This window comes from Solanum verrucosum, unplaced genomic scaffold (assembly GCF_900185275.1).
Source record: "Solanum verrucosum unplaced genomic scaffold, falcon-dt-bn FXZP01000266.1, whole genome shotgun sequence".
Taxonomy (NCBI): domain Eukaryota; kingdom Viridiplantae; phylum Streptophyta; class Magnoliopsida; order Solanales; family Solanaceae; genus Solanum; species Solanum verrucosum.
Window position 1 is genome coordinate 219021 of NW_026019962.1, and position 19839 is coordinate 238859.

General features: G+C 35.9%; 1 pseudogene; it reads left to right on the forward strand.

The window, feature by feature from the left end:
• The first annotated feature begins 12566 nt into the window (after positions 1 to 12566).
• LOC125814890 (uncharacterized) lies at positions 12567 to 15351 on the forward strand (annotated as a pseudogene).
• The last annotated feature ends 4488 nt before the right edge of the window (positions 15352 to 19839 follow it).

Sequence of the window (19839 nt, forward strand, 5' to 3'; positions counted from 1 at the left end):
CACAGAAACTATATTACTTTATTATATGATTAAGTTGAGTTTGTTATTTCATTTTATTTAAAGAACTAAGTTTTTTTATACTATTTTAAAGGCTTTATATATATTGCATGTGTTTTTATTTATTTATATTGAGTTAAGTTATTCAGGAGTTAAGTAAAGCCAAGGTAAGTGTTTCTTTCATATTCTTTTCAAGCTTAATTTATGTTTAGCATTCCAACTCGCATATTCATACATTCAATGTACTGATGCCAGTTGGCCTGCATCTTATTATGATGCAGACACAGGTAAGCAGGATCAACATTCAGCGCATCGATGATCCAGTTGAGCATTCAAAGTTTGTTGGTGACCCTTATTCCTTTCGGAGGATCCCTTTTTATTTCTTTTCAGTATTTACTTCATTAGGATGTCGTGGGTCTTGTCTCGACATCCATCTCAGTTATTAGAGGCTTCATAGATAGACAGTTAGTTAATTCATTTGTCTTTATCTTGTTATTGACTTATGTTTAGTTTTGAGTTGCCACTTTGGCTAAGTTAAATGTTTATTTCTAAAACAATATGAGTTTAGTTTGACACAGTTAAGTTATCTTGCATTTGAGTTCTTTTCTTAATGCTTAAAGTCTTTCGCTGAGTAAGTTAGCCAGGTCAAGTGTTCATTTGGGGCCAGCATTAGTTCTTGAGTGTCGCCACATCTAGGATTTAGGCTCGGGACATGACAAACTTGGTTGCAGAGCACAGAGTTCAAGAGTCGTAGGGAGTGTATGAAGACGTGTCTGTATAGTCCTAGTTATCGATGTGAAGCTCGCCACATCTTTAATAAGGAGGCTACAACATTTAGGAATTCCTTCACTTCTTTCGTACTCAGTTCATGCGATAGAGTGCATTTCTATAACAGTCTCTTTCGAACTCGTGCTTACGCGTAACCTATTTTGAGCTGGCTTATGGTCGAGTGTGCCTTCATGAGACATTTCATTCCTTGTGAGTTAGGAGAAGCAAAGAGATGGTTATTGACATGAGGAACAGGATGAGTTTATTCGTAGTTGGGTTAACTCGTCTGTCAAGTAAGGAAAGTAAGGCAACCATGCTAATAGGTGATATGGACATTGCAAGGCTGATGATCCATATGCAACCAGTTGAGAAGGACCAGCTGAAGGGTAGAGAAGAGTTTAAGAATAAAAGATTTAAGACATCAGGGAATGAATCCGGGCAACAAAAGATTAAGGCGAACCGGCCTTCTTTCCAACATAAGCATAAAGGACCTTCTCTGTCATCTTCTAGTGCACCTGCACTAAGGAATAAATGTGAATACAATAGTCTGAATTCTCAGAATTTCAGAGTTACACCTGTGCATTCGCAAGGTTGAAGGACTCAATGGGGTGCTAAAACTCCTGCATGTGATAAGTGTGGTAGTAGCCACTCAGGGGTGTGTCTTGATAGCTCCATTGGTTGCTTCAACTGTGGCCAGAAAAATCATTTTATGAGAGAGTGTCCTTAGAGCAGACAGAGTAATGGTAATGGGGGCAATAGAACCTAGTTTTTTTCAGTGCTCCACTAGATAGAATTGCATCTAGATGAGCTATTCCAAGGGCAGGCTGAGAAGGAAACCGTCTTTATGATATCGGTAGTCGCCGAGAGCAAGAGGATTCGCCAGATGTTGTCATTGGTATAATCCAAGTCTTCAATTTTGATGTTCTTCCAGAGCAACTTATTAATCCCTTTAGTGTTTCTATACCTGGTGGTGAGTTTTTTCTAGCAGAAAGAGTCTATCGTGATTGTTCTGTTTTCGTCAATCACAAGAGTACCATGGCTAATTTAGTTGAGTTAGACATGGTAGATTTTGATGTCATTCTAGGTATGGACTGGTTTCAAGCATGTTATGCATCAATAGATTGTAGAACTCGAGTAGTTAAGTTCCAATTTCCAATGAACCAGTTATAGAGTGGAAGAGAAGTTTAGCAGCGCCTAAGGGTCATTTTATTTCGTACCTTAAGGCGAGAAAGTTAGTTTCCAAGGGGTGTGTCTATCACTTAGTCCGAGTTAATGACTCTAGTGCTGAGATACCTCATATTTAGTCAGTTTCAGTAGTAAGAGAGTTTCCAGAAGTCTTTCCTGATGATCTTCCCGGAGTCCCTCCTGAAAGAGAAATAGACTTCGGTATAGACATTCTTCTAGATACTTGTCCTATCTCTATTCCGCCATATAGAATGGCACCAGCAGAGTTGAAAGAGCTTAAAGAGCAGTTGAAAGATCTTTTAGAGAAACATTTCATTCAACCAAGTATCTCACCTTGGGGCGCTCCGGTCCCATTTATGAGAAATATTGATGGTTCCCTTATGATGTGTATAGATTATCGTCAGTTGAACAAGGTTACTATCAAGAATAAGTATCCTCTTTCGAGAATTGATGATCTTTTTATCAGTTTCATGGTGCTACTTGTTTCTCTAAGATAGATCTCAGATCTAGCTACCATCAGTTGAAAGTAAGGGAATGTGATATTCCCAAGACAACATTCAGGACCCGTTTGGTCATTATGAGTTCTTAGTTATGTCCTTTGGTTTGACCAATGCGCATGCAACATTCATGGACCTTATGAATAGAGTATTCAAGCCTTACTTAGATATGTTCGTTATCGTGTTCATTGATGACATACTAATCTATTAACGGAATGAAGAAGATTATGCTAGCCATCTCAGAATAGTTCTCTAGACTATAAAAGATAAGGAGTTATATGCTAAGTTCTCTAAATGAGAGTTTTGGCTTGAGTCAATGGAGTTCTTGGGCCTCATAGTTTCCGATGATGGAATTAGAGTGGATACTCAGAAAGATAGAGGCAGTGCAGAATTAGACTAGACCCACATCTCCAACTAGTATTAGGAGTTTCTTGGGTTTGACTAGATATTATAGAAGGTTCGTAGAGGGGTTCTCATCTATTTCGTCTCCTTTGACAAAGTTGACTCAAAACACAGTAAAGTTTCAATGGTCTGAAGCTTGTGAGAAAATCTTTCAGGAATTGGAAAAAGGAGGTTGACTACTGCCCTAGTATTTACCTAACCCGAAGGTACGCAAGGCTTTATTGTATATTGTGATGAGTTTAGAGTTGGTTTGGGTTGTGTTTTAATGCAGAATGGCAAATTCATAGCTTATGCCTCTAGACAGTTGAAAATTCATGAGAAGAACTACCCAACCCATGATCTAGAGTTGGTTGATATAGTATTTGCTTTGAAAATATGGCGTCATTGTCTTTATAGTGTTCATGTGGATGTGTTCACCGATCACAAGAGTCTTCAGTATGTGTTTAGTCAGGAAAAGCTTAATCTCAGACAGATGAGGTGTTTAGAATTACTCAAAGATTATGACATGAGTATTCTTTATCACCCATGTAAGGCTAATGTTTTTGATGATGCCTTGACTTGGTTGTCTATAGTACCACCCATTTTGAGGAAGGTAAGAAAGAGTTAGCGAAAGAGGTGCATAGACTTGCACGACTAGAAGTTCGCCTAATGGATTCCACACAAGGAGGAGTAATGGTGTTGAATGGGTATGAATCATCATTAGTGTCAGAAGTAAAAGATGAGCAAGACCAATATCCTTTATTGCTTGAATTAAAGGAAACTGTTCATTAGAAAAAGTGATGGTTTTTTAGCAAGGGGGAGATAGTGTTTTTGAGGTATCAAGGTAGATTATATGATTGATCGAACTTAATTAATTCGTTTTTAGGAGTTTAATTGGGGTAAAGTTTGATTTTAATCAGTTTTAGAAAAGTGAATTGCACACTTGGGCTTGGAGAAAGGAGAAAAGAGGAGAAAAGAGAAGAACGTTCAAGATTCAGCGAGATTAGCTTGCGGATTTTGTCGGGGGCGATCCCTATAGGGTATGTGAGATCACATAGCGTTGGGTCCATTCACCTACATGTCAATCATGTTTAATTCAGCGATTTTAATCCTAAAAGAGTTAGAATTTGATGTTCTTGAGTTGTGTTCTTGAATTGTTTTCATTCTTGAACATACATGATTGATGGGTTTTCTTGAGACGTTTTAGCGATGTTAAGAGTCGTTTCGAGTTAGATTCTAGGATACATGTGTTGGGTAACTGAATCTAAGAATTTATTGAGAAAAAGGAAACTTATTTAAAACGATTAGGATCAGGAAACGAGTTGAAAAACTCGTCAGACGCACCTAGTGAGGGCCAGGTGCGTCGCGCCCCCATAGCGCCAGGAAGATGGGGCGGCGCGCCTGCAGAGCGTTCAAAGTAAGCCCCAAAAAGTTGGGTCCTGGCACGGCGCTCCCCGGATAGGTCCGGATAGTCATTTTTCACCCAATTTTGGTCATTCAGCCCGTTTAAGCCTTTCTAAAGTGTATTAACACTTCCTATTAATTCTAACTACTCTAAATGACTTCTACACATCTAGAAATCATCTAGAAACATGATTTACATCCTTGAATTTATAACTTCAAATTCAAGGAAAGTTAAGAGCCAAGTCTAGGAAGTTCTTAGAGTGTTTTCAAGAATTATTTTGCAAATACTTTTAACTTTGTTTTAAGACTTAAAGTTCAAGTTGAGTAAAGAGTAAAGAATAAAGCTTGAAGTTTATTTCTTCAAAAGTATATGGGGACTATGTTTTCCCAAAGGGTTTAAAATGTTTTCACATTTAAACAAGAAAGAAAACCTCGATTTCCAAAGAACGTTCGGGCTAGTTTTCAGTAAAGAGTAATCGCTTTCTAAATGAAGCAAGAGGGGAAACTTTAATTTCCAAGATAGCCTTTGAGCTATGTTTTTGAGCACTAATCTCAAATCACAGAAGAAGTATGTTTTTAAACATAAGAGCTAATATTATATTTATGGGAGTAGTATTGAGCACCGATATGCGAAGAGTTCAGACCACTCACAACCCCCATAAACCATGTAGCCACCATGGGTAGAAAATGGTTATACTTTTTAGATAATTCCTTTACTGTTTTTTACAATAGACTAGTGGATCCACATAGTAGTTCAGGTTCTATACTCATGGCAAGGTATAAGATGGCCCTGACAGCGTGAGGCAAAATGATGTATCATCACAATAGCTCTGACGTGATGGTTGTCGGTTAGGGAAACTATCACAAAAGTTATTGTATTCTTATATACATAGTTATTTGTATTTTTACATACATTTCAGAGTTATGTTGTATCCTTGCATACATACGGAGTTGACATCATGTTTTTAAATAGATTTTCTCTATATTGCACTTGTTTGAAACTGCTTTATATTGAAATGAGTTCAGTTATGCTGAGTTGAGTTGAGCCAGGTAAGTTCTTCAGATTCCCTTCAAGCCTATGTTGTGTTTAGCATTCCAACTCGCATACTCGTACATTCAATGTACTGATGCCATTTGGCCTGCATCATCTTATGATGCAGATACAGGTAACTAGGATCAACATCCAGTGCACCGTTGATCCAGTTGAGCACCCTAGATTCAGTTGGTGAGCCTCCTTGTATTCCGAATGACTCATTTTTATTGCTTTCAGTTTTATTATTAGTTCATTAGGATGTTGTGGGGTTTGTCCTAACATCAATCTCAATTGTTTTAGAGGCTTCATAGATAGTCAGACAATTAGTTATGAGTCTTTTAGCTTTGTATTTAAGATATTTTGCTATGAGACTTGAGTAACCATTTTGGCTAGTTTGAATACTTTGTTTAAAGACATTCTAAGATTTTTCATATGTTCTTTATTTGAAGTTATTTCTGAAGTTTAAGTCTTCCGTTGAGTAATTAAGCCAGGTCAAGAGTTTGCTTGGGACCAACAATGGTTCTCAAGTGCCAGCCACGTCCGGGGTGTAGGCTTGGGGTGTAACAATACTCATCGAGGGAAATGTCCAAGCAAACAACCCTCCAACCATACTATCAAATGCTAGATTTAGCAATTATTACTGTAAATTACCCTTAAGAACAATAGAATTGGGCCCAATGATCCTCGCATTCAACCACACCCAATCAATGCATGACCTCAGTGATTAGACGAATATTAAGATTGTCGAACAACCATGATCACATAGGGTAGCTCTTCTATGAATTCTCATAAGCAAGTGGTACATGTTGAACCACCAAAATACTTTAACAACTCCAAGACAAGTAGAAACCACCAATTATGTCATTTTAAATAACCAAATCTTCCCACTCAACCAAGAGAACATCGCAGGATTTAGTACCCCTAATCCACCACTAGAGATCCACCGAAAAAATGAAAACACATTAGGGCATAACTAGTGAATCATAGTAACAATACTAACAACCACCATAAATACTCTGACCATTTACCTTATTATAAACCAACACTTTTAAAAATGAAACATTTCTTAGGTACTTAACAACCAATAGTAATAAACTTATGACTCAACCCAAGTGTAAGTCCTTTCACATGTTCAATACCGGATACAATTTAGCATTTCTCACCATGCCAAATCATACCTTTACAAAATACATCACCACGGATGTAGACTTACAGTGAAATATTTGAATTGTAATTTCCATTGTATAACAAAATCCCCTTATCTCTAAACATTAGCTTATACCTTGAAATTGTTTATGAATTCATGGATCTTCGCTTATTATTGATCGTCTCTCCATCGATCTTACAATACCTTTCACTAAAAATTTGATCGTACTCATGCCTAAACTCAGAACAGAGACGGATCACTTATCGTCACACTCGAGCTAATGTCTATCAACTCCTTCCTCAAGTCGTTTTCAATAGTTTTTAACCAATCTGAAGGACTTGTGACACTATTACCATAGCCATAAAAAAACAAATGCAATCACGCATCTCTGAACCCAATTATCTACCCCTCTGAACATATCCCTTCAGCCATTGCAATAAAATAAAACATTCTTGCTCTAGCTTCTCTCTAAAGGATGTACTACATTCCACTATATTTTCCTTCATTACTACCCTAGCTCTTTTAAATTCTATTCTAGTGGTGTCCCACCATCTCTTATAACCTTCCATGCAACCACGTTACTCACCAAATATTAGGAAACCACAACCTGAGATACTCGCAAGTCATAATTACTACCCAAGTTCACTTAACCGCAATCTTATTATATAGTTGCATCCCATCAGAAACTATTGTTACCACTATGCTTAGTCAGCCCTAACTATCACTACGAACTCAACCTTTTCATCAACACGACACCTCAAACTCAGGCACACTCATCAATTTCAAAGGACTAACCCCATTTTTATACTCACTTTGTTACTAACATCTTCAATTGCTTCCACCCAAGTATATTCAATGGGACTTTCTTTATCAATAAGCTTGTCATTCCGGTATTAATCCACTCACTTATAGCTTAAGATAATATCACCAATCCTCATACCACCCTCCCCTTTCTTAACAAACAAGATAGGAGAACCCCACGGGGAAGAACTAGGACGGATGAAACATTATCAAGAAGTTCCTGGATTTGAGCTTTAAGCTCTCTCAATTCTGCTGTAGCCATACGATATGGAGGGATGGAAATGGGGCGAGTGCTAGTTCCCAAGTCAATGCAGAAATCTATATCTCTATCCAGAGGCATACCAGGAAAATCCATAGGAAACACTTCCTTAAACTCAGACACCACAGGAACAGACTCAACCTCAACATCCCAAACATGAGCTAAATAAGCCAAACAACCCTGCCCTACCAGTTGATCTTAGTTAGCTTAGGCTTGTACACCTCTTCCTACTCTAATTTTTCCCTACCGGGGATCTCTAGAGTTACCGACTTAGTATTACAATTAACCCCGGTATAATATGGGGGACAACCAAGTCATGCCTAAGATTATATCAAGTCTGTCATATCTAGCATAACCAACTCAACCCAAATCTAAAAAATCCATAACCACAACAGGACAACATGATACACATGGTCAACCATGACTGACTCTTCAACTGGGGTAGAAACATGGATGGGGGCATCAAGTATATCATAAACAACATCAAATCCCAAGGCAATTGAACTGACACAAATGAATAAGTAGAACCTGGACAAAAAAACTATAGTCATCCGGGCACAGATAAGAGTAGGACTAGTGAACACTGCATCACACCCTCAAACTCGGTCTTGCCCGAAAAAACATAAAACTGAGCCCTGTAATCTTCACAGACAACCTCCTTACCTTGCTACACTACTCATTTACCCGTATTACCATTTCCCCGACGTCTACGGCCTCGCTGATTTCCTCTTTATATGCCCAGGTTATCCAAAATTTTAACACAATTTATAACTTATATTCGACTGTTGAACACTAAATTAGATTGCGGGGGTTAGTTCAGGTACGATTAGGGGTCCATAATTGTGACTAAGGGAACACATGGGAGACATGGCTGGAATTCTGTCTCGCCCTGTCCCGCTCTAGCGGGAGAAATCCCGCACTGGTGGTCTCTCCGTGGCATGGAAAATCCCGCCCAAGTGGCCCTGACTTAAACACAACCCCTGCCAACAATTTCTGGGGTTCCTCTCGTTTCTTTATTTCCCTTAGATTCCCCAGCTATAACTAGGCATTTAAGAAAATCCCTTTAGCTAGGTCAATCATTGTCTATCCCCCTGTCAACCCAACAAATTACGCACTTTAGAATCCTTTTACATTGTTTCAACACTACAACATACATATCCTAAGGATACACCCAGACTCTCACACAGTTATCAGTTGGTCACAATACATTTCCAGATTTCTTGCTTACGAACCACATCATAATTTATCTAGACCCTTGCACCAAATCTCGTGATGAATTTCTTTTGGCAACAAGTTTCATGACACTCAAGCAGTTACAACTTGCAGATAAGTCCAATTTTTTTAATTATTTCATTCCATCGATGACCATTACTGATAAACTATGCCTTATATGGCTCCTAAGGTGAGATACCAATTGTAACCTTCTCAGTTCCAATTAACTTGCTTGTGTCCCTTCAGCCGGGACTATGGCGTGTAGTTCACTTCTTTGAGATATCAATTGGACTCAACTCATATGACAAGCGACAATAGTAATAAGCGATCCACACAAACCTGCTAATTTCAATCATAGAACTTGGTCAAACCCAATTCTTAATCGCCTCAACCTTTAACTGATGGTAACCAGACCTTAAATCAATCTTCGAGAAAATCGACGCACCTTGCAATTGGTCAAAAAGGTCATCTATCTGAGGCAATTGATACTTGTTTTAAATGGTGACCCTATTCAATTATCGGTAGTCTATACACATCCTATCTTGCTAGTGATGGTGTTACCGATGTTGTTGATCTAGCTCGAACAATAGAGTGAAGGAGGAAAGATACCAATTTGTATCACCAGATACCAATTGGATTCAAGTCATAGGACGAAGGAGTAGAAAGAAGTGAGCTTTTCCTAAAGTCCTATAGCCTCGCGAAGAAAAGTATGGACGTCATCATACCATTCCGCAAGACTCTACTACACTGGTTTTGGTACAATGCGATCAACGAACCTAGGGCTCTGATACAAACTTTGTCATGACCAAGACCGTCGTGATTGACACCCACACAAACCCTGCGATGGGAGAACCATTACTACAACCCAAACAAACAAATTTTATGAAAACTAAGGCATTTAAAGATACAGAAGAAGGTTTAAATGACTATAAAAAGGAGTCCCCTTAAACTCCAAGGTTTTAACAAACAACTAACCAAACTAAATGCGGAAGAACAACCCCTAGAACCTGAAAGTTATTGTACCAAAACTCTATGAACGACAAGTCTAAGTACAAGGTGTAAAACCCTGAAACTAAACAATACCTTAACAAATAGTCTGAGTCCGAAAAGAGTGGACTTAAACAAGGAAGATCCATGGCAGCCTGAAAAAACTGGTTGACCCTTGAATCTAGTCACGATCAATAGTCACTTAGCTGAGGTCTATCAATAGCCGCCTGAAGATGCCCTGTACTCAAAAAAGAAGAAGCAAGTGCAGTATCAGTATACAATCACAGTGTACTGGTAGGATCACACGGCTATCTCAATAACTGAAAGACATGCAAGTAACCAAAACATCATAAAACAGGCATACACAGAACATATACAATATTATTCATCTTTTCAGGATCAATGTAGTCTCCTACGTTCTCAATTATACACATTGGTTATCAATTTAGAGCAAAAAATAATCTTTCAACCTCAATCACCATTACATATGAACGTAATCAACTCAAGTAGATACACAACACAATTAAATGGTCCTCTCACGGAACCCAATTCAATGGTCCTCTCATGGAACCCAATTCAATGATGCTCTCATGGAACCCAAACCCAAACTGTTAGTGTACTGGTTCATGGTATCTGATCCAATGTTTATTCCGAAAATGGCAACCGATCCCATATTTATGCTGAAACGTGGTAATCGATCCCATATTTATGCCGAAAAGTTGCAACCGATCCCATAATTATGTTGTAACGTGGCAACTGATCCAAGTTAGTGTGTCGAAACGTAACACCCGATTCATTCAAAAACCCACAATCACAATCACAATGTATATTCTTACAATCATACAACAAAAGGTGATTCATGGCATACAATTATTCATATATCCTCATTTACGATTAGGGTGATCAATAATGCAACATTCGCATACATACATGCATTACAATGAGTAATTACAAACATAAAACACACCAATAATGAAATCACAACCATCACCTACCTCGAATCCAAGCTTGAATCCCCTAAGGCACTTGAATCTTCCCTTTCCGGATTCTTCCCGCTTGTTCGTGGTCTAAAAACATACAATTAACACAAGGATCAATAAACGAGGCCTAATTACCATGATTATAATCAACATTATCAACCATATGCCAACCCAAGATCCCATTACCCAAATTAGGGTTTTTCCCACCATCCCAATAGTTCCAAAATCCCCAACAATAATCACCCAAGAAACCAAGTTCTGCGGATCCAAAAACGTATTCGGGGAGTGAAACTCTTACCTTTAGCCTTAAGAATGGTGGAAAATAATGAAGAAAATCCCTCGGTTCGTTCCTTAGTTCTCAAGTTCAAAAATTGCAGAATAATACAATTTTGGGGTTTATTTCTGACTTTATGCCGCGTCTGTCCCGCCATAGTGGTCTCACCCCACTACAGCGGCCCAGCCCTGGCGGCAGAAATCCCGCTATAGCGGCTTGCACAGAACAGTGAACAATTTTAATAATTCCAATACCTCCATTTCACAACATACCTTCATCCCGCGACACTAAAAAAATACTTGTTCTTGCTAAGATTAATTTCAGGAGTTCTATTCACCCGAATTCAATTCCCTAATGTCATGCGGGTTCCTTAACGTCCTAGCTATATACTAATTTAATCAAAATCATAATTAGATCTCCCATTTGTTACCAAATTTCCCTAGATCTCACTGACTCTGATTTCTTCCACATTTGGACTAGGTTGGGAAATTTCAAGATACTATCAAAAAGTTTTCCGGCCCAAATTTTTTCCCCGTTAGCTTTCCATACCGACAGAATCAGGTCGATACAAATAGATATTCCCATATCTTTTTCCACACCTCACGAATCAAAATTTGTTTTTTTGGAGGTAAGATCTTCCTCCAATTGTAAGGTGTTTAATTCTTTTCGTTTTAAGACATATTCAAATTATCTAATTTATTCCTTAATAGGATTTTATTATTAATTGTATTGAAAAAAATATTCTTCTTTAGAGCTAAAGAATTTTAAATTGTATCAATAATATATATATATATATATATATATATATGAAAGATTAATAATAATACTTTTAAAGTTTCTCTAATACCTCTAAATTCTATGATATGATTTTTAGTTAAGTCTACATTCATGCTAAAAATGAATAGGTCTTTCAAGATAAATTTTTTCTATATGATCTAGTATTACAACATATAGATAATTTTGCTCCACATCATAACCTCTTAGACATGATATGACACTACCTTGCCAAAATCAAGTAATGAAAAAGTTTAAACATCTACACTTGATTAAACCCACCATTGATGAAAGTATTTTTAGTATATTTAAACTCATATGAAAATATAGTTTCTTTAGAGAAAAATAGAAAGTATTTTTTTATGTGAAGATACTTCAAGATTGACAAAGAGGTTTGAATTTCCCAAGGATATCATTGCTTCTATTACTTAAAATTGATGGGAAAACATTTATTTTCTTTATTTTGTGGGGGTATTGTAGAGCTTTTAATAAGATTTTTAAATGTTCGGGGTATTGTAGAACTTCTACTAACATATATAAATTACTAGAAAACTAGCAATCATCTTTATTTTATGTTAATAGTTTATTCATAATCTAGGAGATGCAATAGTGGTCATTCCCATATTTTTATCGCACTTCAAAATGATGTTTTAGTGTTAGGTTTTGAAAGATTTGATAGGTCAATATCCATATTATTTTGGGAATTCTACCACTTTGATTAAGTACTAGCAAGTGATTAGTTTCCATCTTTCTTTTTGAGAAAATCTCTATTCTTTCATACAATTTTTTATTTCACAAAGATCTAAATATATTTTTCATATTTTATACTAGAATATAAATAAGCAACACCAAATTAATGGAGATGAGATGCAAGTTCCTGCATCTTTTAAAGCACCTGAAGAATCAAAAGTTAATGTTTTGGAGGTAAGCATAGTTTTTCTTTTGTAAAACATATACAATAGGATGAAACTTTTCATTAGACATCCAATTATTTAGTGAACATTAAGAGATGCATTGCTCGAATCATATTTGATTTTATTACAAAATGCATAAGACTCATGGACATGTATCTTTTTTTAGGATTTTAGCAGTTTGATTAAGTTCTCGAAATGTAAATCTAACTATTCTTTTTTTTTTCATATTTTAAACTAGAATATGGATGAAAATATCAAAGTTGATGGTGATGTGGATCTAGTATTAATGGAAGTTCCCATAAGTTTTCTCGCACTTGATAAATCAAAAGGTTATGTTTCAGAGGTAAGCTTTAGAAAAGTTTCTTTAATTATAAAGTGTTTAGTTTAATTTCCTTTAAGACATGAACTAAAATTATATTTCCCTTCCCTCCCTCCCCCCCCCCCCCAAATTATGTGATGTAATTTGACTAGACCAGGAGTAAGAACACACCTTTTTGGTTTATTTTTCAAATAAGTGAAACCCAACAATAGTAAAATATTTATAGTGCCATTAAATATTTGCCAAATAATTAGGAAATAAATCATGATTTTGGGACTGACCAAAAAGGAATGTATGTCACATTAAATAGAATACAAAGAGAGTGTATAAATAATAGTATTAATAAATATAAAGTGTTTAAATATTATCTTATAATTTTAAATTATATCCTCCAATTGTGCCTTTTTTTTAGTTAGGTCCTACATACATTTAAAAATTATAGGTCTTTCAAGATAAATTTCGTCTGAATGATAACACAAATAAATATTTTTGTTTCGCATCTAAAGAACACATGACACCTCAGTATAAAATATATGTAAGGTAATGAAAAAACTCAAACCTTTACCCTTGATTAATAGACATAAAATAGGCATTGTGATTTTGATCAAAATTTAACAAACATTGAAATTAGCATAGAGAACATGACTTAACATCTTTACGCACTTCATACTATATTATAAATAAATATATTAAAAGATTAATGGAATTTATTTACCATTAAAATATACTTTTTGAAACAGGAATATAAAGTAAAAAATATTTTTTCTGTGAAGATAAGAGAAGTGTTATAAAGAAAATCATTGTTCTTGTTATTAAAGGCATAAGAAAACCTTCTATTTCTTAATATTTTTGGATATTCTGGGACTGTTATTATGTTTTTAGAATATTAACTTACATGTAGATAAATTAATAGCAAACTAGCAATTTTCATCTTTATTTTCTTTAAATAATGACTTTTCAATATTTTATCCAATTACTTCACACAATTTTTAATTTTACAAAATATATATCTAAGTGTTTCATATTTTTCTACTACAATATGGATAAGAAGCACAAAATTGATCGTGGAGATGTAGTAATGACGGTTCCCATATCTTCTATTCCACCTCAAGCTGGTGTTTTATTGGTAAGTTTTGAAAAATTCCTCCATTATTTAACATACTTATTATTAGGTGTATAGTTCTTTTCCTATTTAGATAGGTGTAAAAATCTTTTGATGTATTTAGAAATAACTTTTTTCAATGTTAGTAATGTTATGGAATAAAAACATTTGGATGAACAATGATGGTTAGTGTTGGCTGATTGTATTGATTCATAGTGATGGTGATTGAGAATAAAATAGGCACATCAACATCTTAGTTCTACTTCATATAATTGAAATCATTATATTTTGTTCTAAGCTATTTTCAATATCTTGTGTACCACTTGAAAATATTTGAAAATAAAAATGTTTGAAAATAAATTTCGGATATATTTGAATTTCATAAAATATAACTTTTTTTGGTTACATAATGAGAAGAGTAAGAATAAGGATATAGAGATGATACCAGAAAATATGCATTACCTGCATACGCATACATTTGAACAGAGAAGGTAAAACTGGATCATCAAGAATAGTTCTCGTCAAGATGAATCAGCAATTTTGATTACGTAAGTTTCTTCATCTAAATAATAGAAATGTTAATTTAGGCAATATTAATACCAAGCTATACTTTGTTTGATGAATTATGTACTTAACGTTTAATAATTGTTGGCAAATACGTCTACTATCATTTGGAGACAAAGGAAAAGTTTCGATCTATGATAGAGGTTTATAAGTTTCTTCCATATGGAGAAATTCCTGAAAAAACAAAAACAAAACAAGTGAAAAGGGAGACACATTGCAAGTTAGCTCAAGAATGTTAGATTAGAATAAATAATTAAATCGACTTTATTTATTCATTGTCACTAAAAAGGTTTAATTTTCAGGTAACACATATACGTAAAACACGTATGTACGGAAACAAATTGATCAAACACTATGTGGTAGGAACGTGTGAATCTTGCAATGGAGTCTACATAAAAGATCGCAGTGGAGTTAATTATTTATCTGAACGTGACATCCCTTCAAACATAGGTAAACAAAGTTAAGAAAATCAAAATAAAACAAATAGCTCTTTCATATATTAGTTTTATTATTGTTTTTTCCATATTCATTATCATAACTATCTAGTTGATTCTTATAATTTTGTATATTTATTGTGGGTAGAAAAAAATTAAAAAAAATGAAGATTTGTTTGGGCATCAACAGGTCAACTTGGGAAGTGATGCATTATGTGCAGATGTGAACTCAGGAGATGTTGCAATAAGTTTTCCTATGAAATCCTTTCTTTACCTTTGAGATTTTGAACTCTTTCTTAGGGCACCTATATGTCGATGAATATTATTTATCTTTCATTATTTAAGAAAAGTACTGAATTTTGACTCTTTCCCATTTCTTGGACTATAGAGTTTGTTTAATGTAAAACTTATAGTACTTATTTTGTCCCAATACTATTGTTCATATTAATAATTTAAAATACAATTAAATTGGGTCAAACAAATCTAATAAAATATATAAATTTCATGTGGATCTTGTAATTCATCGCACTTTCATATGCTCTCAACCTAAAATCAACGATCTCATTGAGGTTTTCCACCTTTGTCTGGGTCGCTCTTCGCCAATCCAGGTTCATATTTTTTAAAGCCAACAAGGCTCTGTGCTTGAGTTCAAAAGGTAGTTGACATGCGTTTACAAAAACAATATGATATGGGGACATTCCTATAGCTAATTTGTATGCTGTTCGGTATGCTCACGAACTGTTATCAAACTTTCATGCCAAATTCGTGTGATTGGCATACATTCTTATCGCAAGAATGAACTTAATCTCTCAGGTTGATATTTATTTTTTCCCACTCATTTTAGGGTGATATGGAGCGGTCACCTTGTACTCCACACCATATTTGGATATCAAGGTGTTGAGTGATTTGTTGCGTAAGTGTGATCTGCCATCACTTAAGTAGATCTAACCCACTAAGGTAATCTAAACACTTAGACTCAGCACACCTTTTCTTTTTAGTCATGTTTGAGATTAACTCTAGACAAGCATACGAAAGTAGAACACATAAACACTTTATAGGAACAAGTCCTAAATTTGTATTAAACTCGCGCCAAAAAGAAGCAAATAAATAGTTTAGCCTACAAGATTCGACCAAAGACCTCTGCCTGAGACTGGTCTGCATGTGCCTTTCAATAAGCTACAACACCCAGTCACATGTCAAGCACATGCCTACAAATTCAGTTGACAAGCCCAACTTGTAAGTTAAATTCAAAATTCATACAACAAGTCTTATCCAAAATGTTGATAAAGCTCCAACGGCTAGAAACTACCCATGCATGTGCGAGGCACAAGCGAGCAGCCTTCAACTTTGGCGCCAAAATCACCCTTCAGTAGCCGAATCATGCCTCTACCTACGTGCCAGTCATGTGTGCTTGTTTTGCCTCACCCAACTTGCCATTGGGGTACAATCTCCTCAGCCGCTGCCTTTATCCAACACTTAGCCTTCAACTTGTATAACCACAACCTTTTCATGATCATAGCCTTATCTTAGTCTGCCTAGCTTTTATCATGCCTTAGCCACATCTTCCTTCACATGACTTCGCTTTTTCCAGCCCTTGTCATGTCTTAGCCACGCCTTGCCTTGCATTCCTTAGCCACTCCACTGACAAGGTCTTCATTTGTTTGAACTTATCCTTGACTGAAGTTACTAGACCTTGAATAGGTTCATCATGTAAATCACTAGCCAAACCCAAGCCGCTCAAACCATAAAGCTGAGGGTCTAAGAAACGCCCCCCTACTAGATGAGCTCATTGTCCTCGATGAGACAGAATCTAAGTAAGCCTGGATTTTATCTTCGAACTGCCATAGAGAGGTTCCTTTTTCCCACGTAGCATCAACACCTGCTTCCCATTCCATAGAATCAGAAACTCGATTCTTCCATTCTTCTTGCTTTTCCAAAGTCCTATGATCCTGAATCTTCTCAATCTATTCTTCGAAATGCGTTCGTACAACAGGAGGAACACGCTTAGTAACCGACCTTGTTTAATCCTCAACATCCTTAGGCAAAGGTTTCAAAAAACTCACGTGAAATGTATGGTGAATTTTTAATCTTTCTTGCAGATTTAACCTGTAAATAACTTCACCAACTCTTTCTATGACTTCAAATGGTCCATCAAACATCGAAATCAGTCCATGATGAATCGTCTTACTGTTAATTTTTTTCCAAATTTAGGGAGTAAGGTTTAGCAACACCTTATGTCACTCCCAGAGCCTATACCCTAAGCGGGACTGGCACCCGAGAACCATTTTTGGCCCCAAGCGAACACTTGGCCTGACTAATTTATAGCAGAAGACTTAAAGCATTAATACAAGGATTCAATACATCTCTACTCAACTGTTTAATAAAATAACTTAGAACGTTTAGAGGTGAAACATTCAACTTGGCCAAAGTGGCAACTCAAGTCTTACATAAGAAATAATAGTGTAATGACAATTGATCTATTAACTGTCTGTGAATCCTCTAAAACAAAGAGGGATGTTTGGACAAGACCCCCGATCATCCTAACACCTAAAGTACTAAAATCAAATGATAAAAAGGAGCCCTCCAGAAAGCAAGGAGGCTCACATACTGACCCTGAGTGCTCAACTGGATCAAAGAGGCACTGGATGTTGATCCTAGTTACCTGTGTCTGCATAATAAAATGATGTCGGCCAAATGGCATCAGTACATTGAATGTACGGGTATGCGAGGGGAATACTAAACAAGACATAAGCTTGAAAGGAATCTGAAAGGAACACTTACCTTGACTTTACTCAACTCATGAATAACTTAACTCAAATGCAAAGTAAATTAACAATCATGGTGCAGTTATACAAAACATTTAAAGCAGGAGGTAGCAACTCAATTTGTTAAAGAAATGCAATAAAAACTCAATTTACATATAAAGTAATAGAATATTGTGGGAGTTTTTCTACCCGACAACCACCACTAATAGCCTAACTGATGATACAATGTCTTGCCCACGCTGTCAGAAATATCCTATACATTGTCAGCATATAGAATGCCTTAACTAAGTGGATCCACTAGTCTATGCTAAAGAGCTCTAAGAAATCATCTAAAAAGTATGATCCTTATCTACCCATGATGGCTACATGGTTTATGGAGACTTGAGTTATTATGAACTCGCATCCCCATATCGGTGCTCAATACTACTCCCAAAATATAATCATCTCATATGTTTTTAAAAACAAATCACTTTCTTTGGTTTGAGATAATTACTCAAAACATAGCTTGGAAATTGTTGTTTCGTTTCTTGCTCAAATGTGAAAACATTTTTAACTCATGGGAATACTTTATTCCCGTATAATCTTTGAAGAAATGAACTTTACTCTTACTCTTTACTCAACTCAAAGCCTTAGTCGTAAAACAAAGTTAAAACATTTGTGAAAAACTTTTGGAATATTGTAAGAACTTCTCCTGACTTAACTCTTAACCTTTTGAGTTAACTCTTAACTTTCCTTGAATTGAAGTATGGATTCAAGGCTCATGAGCTCATGTTAATGATGTTTTCATGATATTTAGACGTTCCTTAGAGTATAAAAATCGACCAAAAAACATAGGGATGTTGCTAAGGAACTAGTATGAAAAGAAGGTGGAAAAGGTGGAAGAACTGGCGTCCCTGGCACTCTGAGAGGCACGGGGCGCCAGCCCTTTAATTTCAGGGGCTAAGTTGGAGCGCTCTGGCTGGAGCGGAGCCCTAGAGCCCAAATTTTAGAGCCCCATTTGGAGCGCTCTGGCTGGGGCGGTGCACCAGGCCCCTGCTAAGAAACCTCCGACTTTTCTTCTTCATTTTTCAACTCTAAAGCCCTATAATTTAGTTGGTTCTTTCTCCAAACACTTACAATCAACTATACCATCAATATATGTAAGATTCTACTCGAAAACACACCTAAAATCATGAGTCAAACTCAAGAAACATCAACAACAAGAACCCACAAGATTTCAAACGAATTATCATCAAGAACTTATAAGATATGCTTTCAAAAAAATACAACTTCGCTGAATTGAATCATGATTGGCACATGGGTGAACGAACCCAATGCTATGCGATCTCACATACCTCGTAGAACTGAATCCTTGGTGAAATCCACAACAAAAATGTAAGATCTTGACGAATCTTGCCTTTTCTTCTCAATTCTCCTCTTTTCTCCTTTCTCCAAGCCCTAGCGTGAATTTCCAATTTTCTAAACTGATCTAGTTCTGATTTGACCCCAATTAAACTTGTAAAATTGAAATAAAATAATTGGTTAAAGAAAAGAACAAATTGCCCTTCCAAAATCCGGATTAGACTTTCCTTATTTGAACAACTCAACTTCAATTAGGCATACCTCTCTAATACGAACTGGGAATCGCTTAAAATCGGCTGCATTGGAAAGATATTTCCTATGGTATCTAGAAGAACACCTAACTCATGCTGAGCTAGGAGTTATAGTCATATGAAGTTGACCAAAAACTCTAACTTAACTTAACTCAACCAATTTTCCAAATTTTTCCTTCTTTCCTAAAATGATTCTTTCCAATTTTATCTCTTTCTAGTTCTTTCAAATAGAAAGATGTTACAATATCTCTCCCTTGGGAACATTCGTCCTCAAATGAGATTACTCTTTCTAGGCAAAGGGTGTAACATCTAACATTCAACTCAAACACCCAACAATTAAATCTAACACATCAAGTATAAAAATTAAAGAGTACTAAGAACAAAATTAGTACCTTGGTCTGGAATTTCTCCGGGCTCAAAGAGATGTGGATATCTCTTCTTCATATCCTC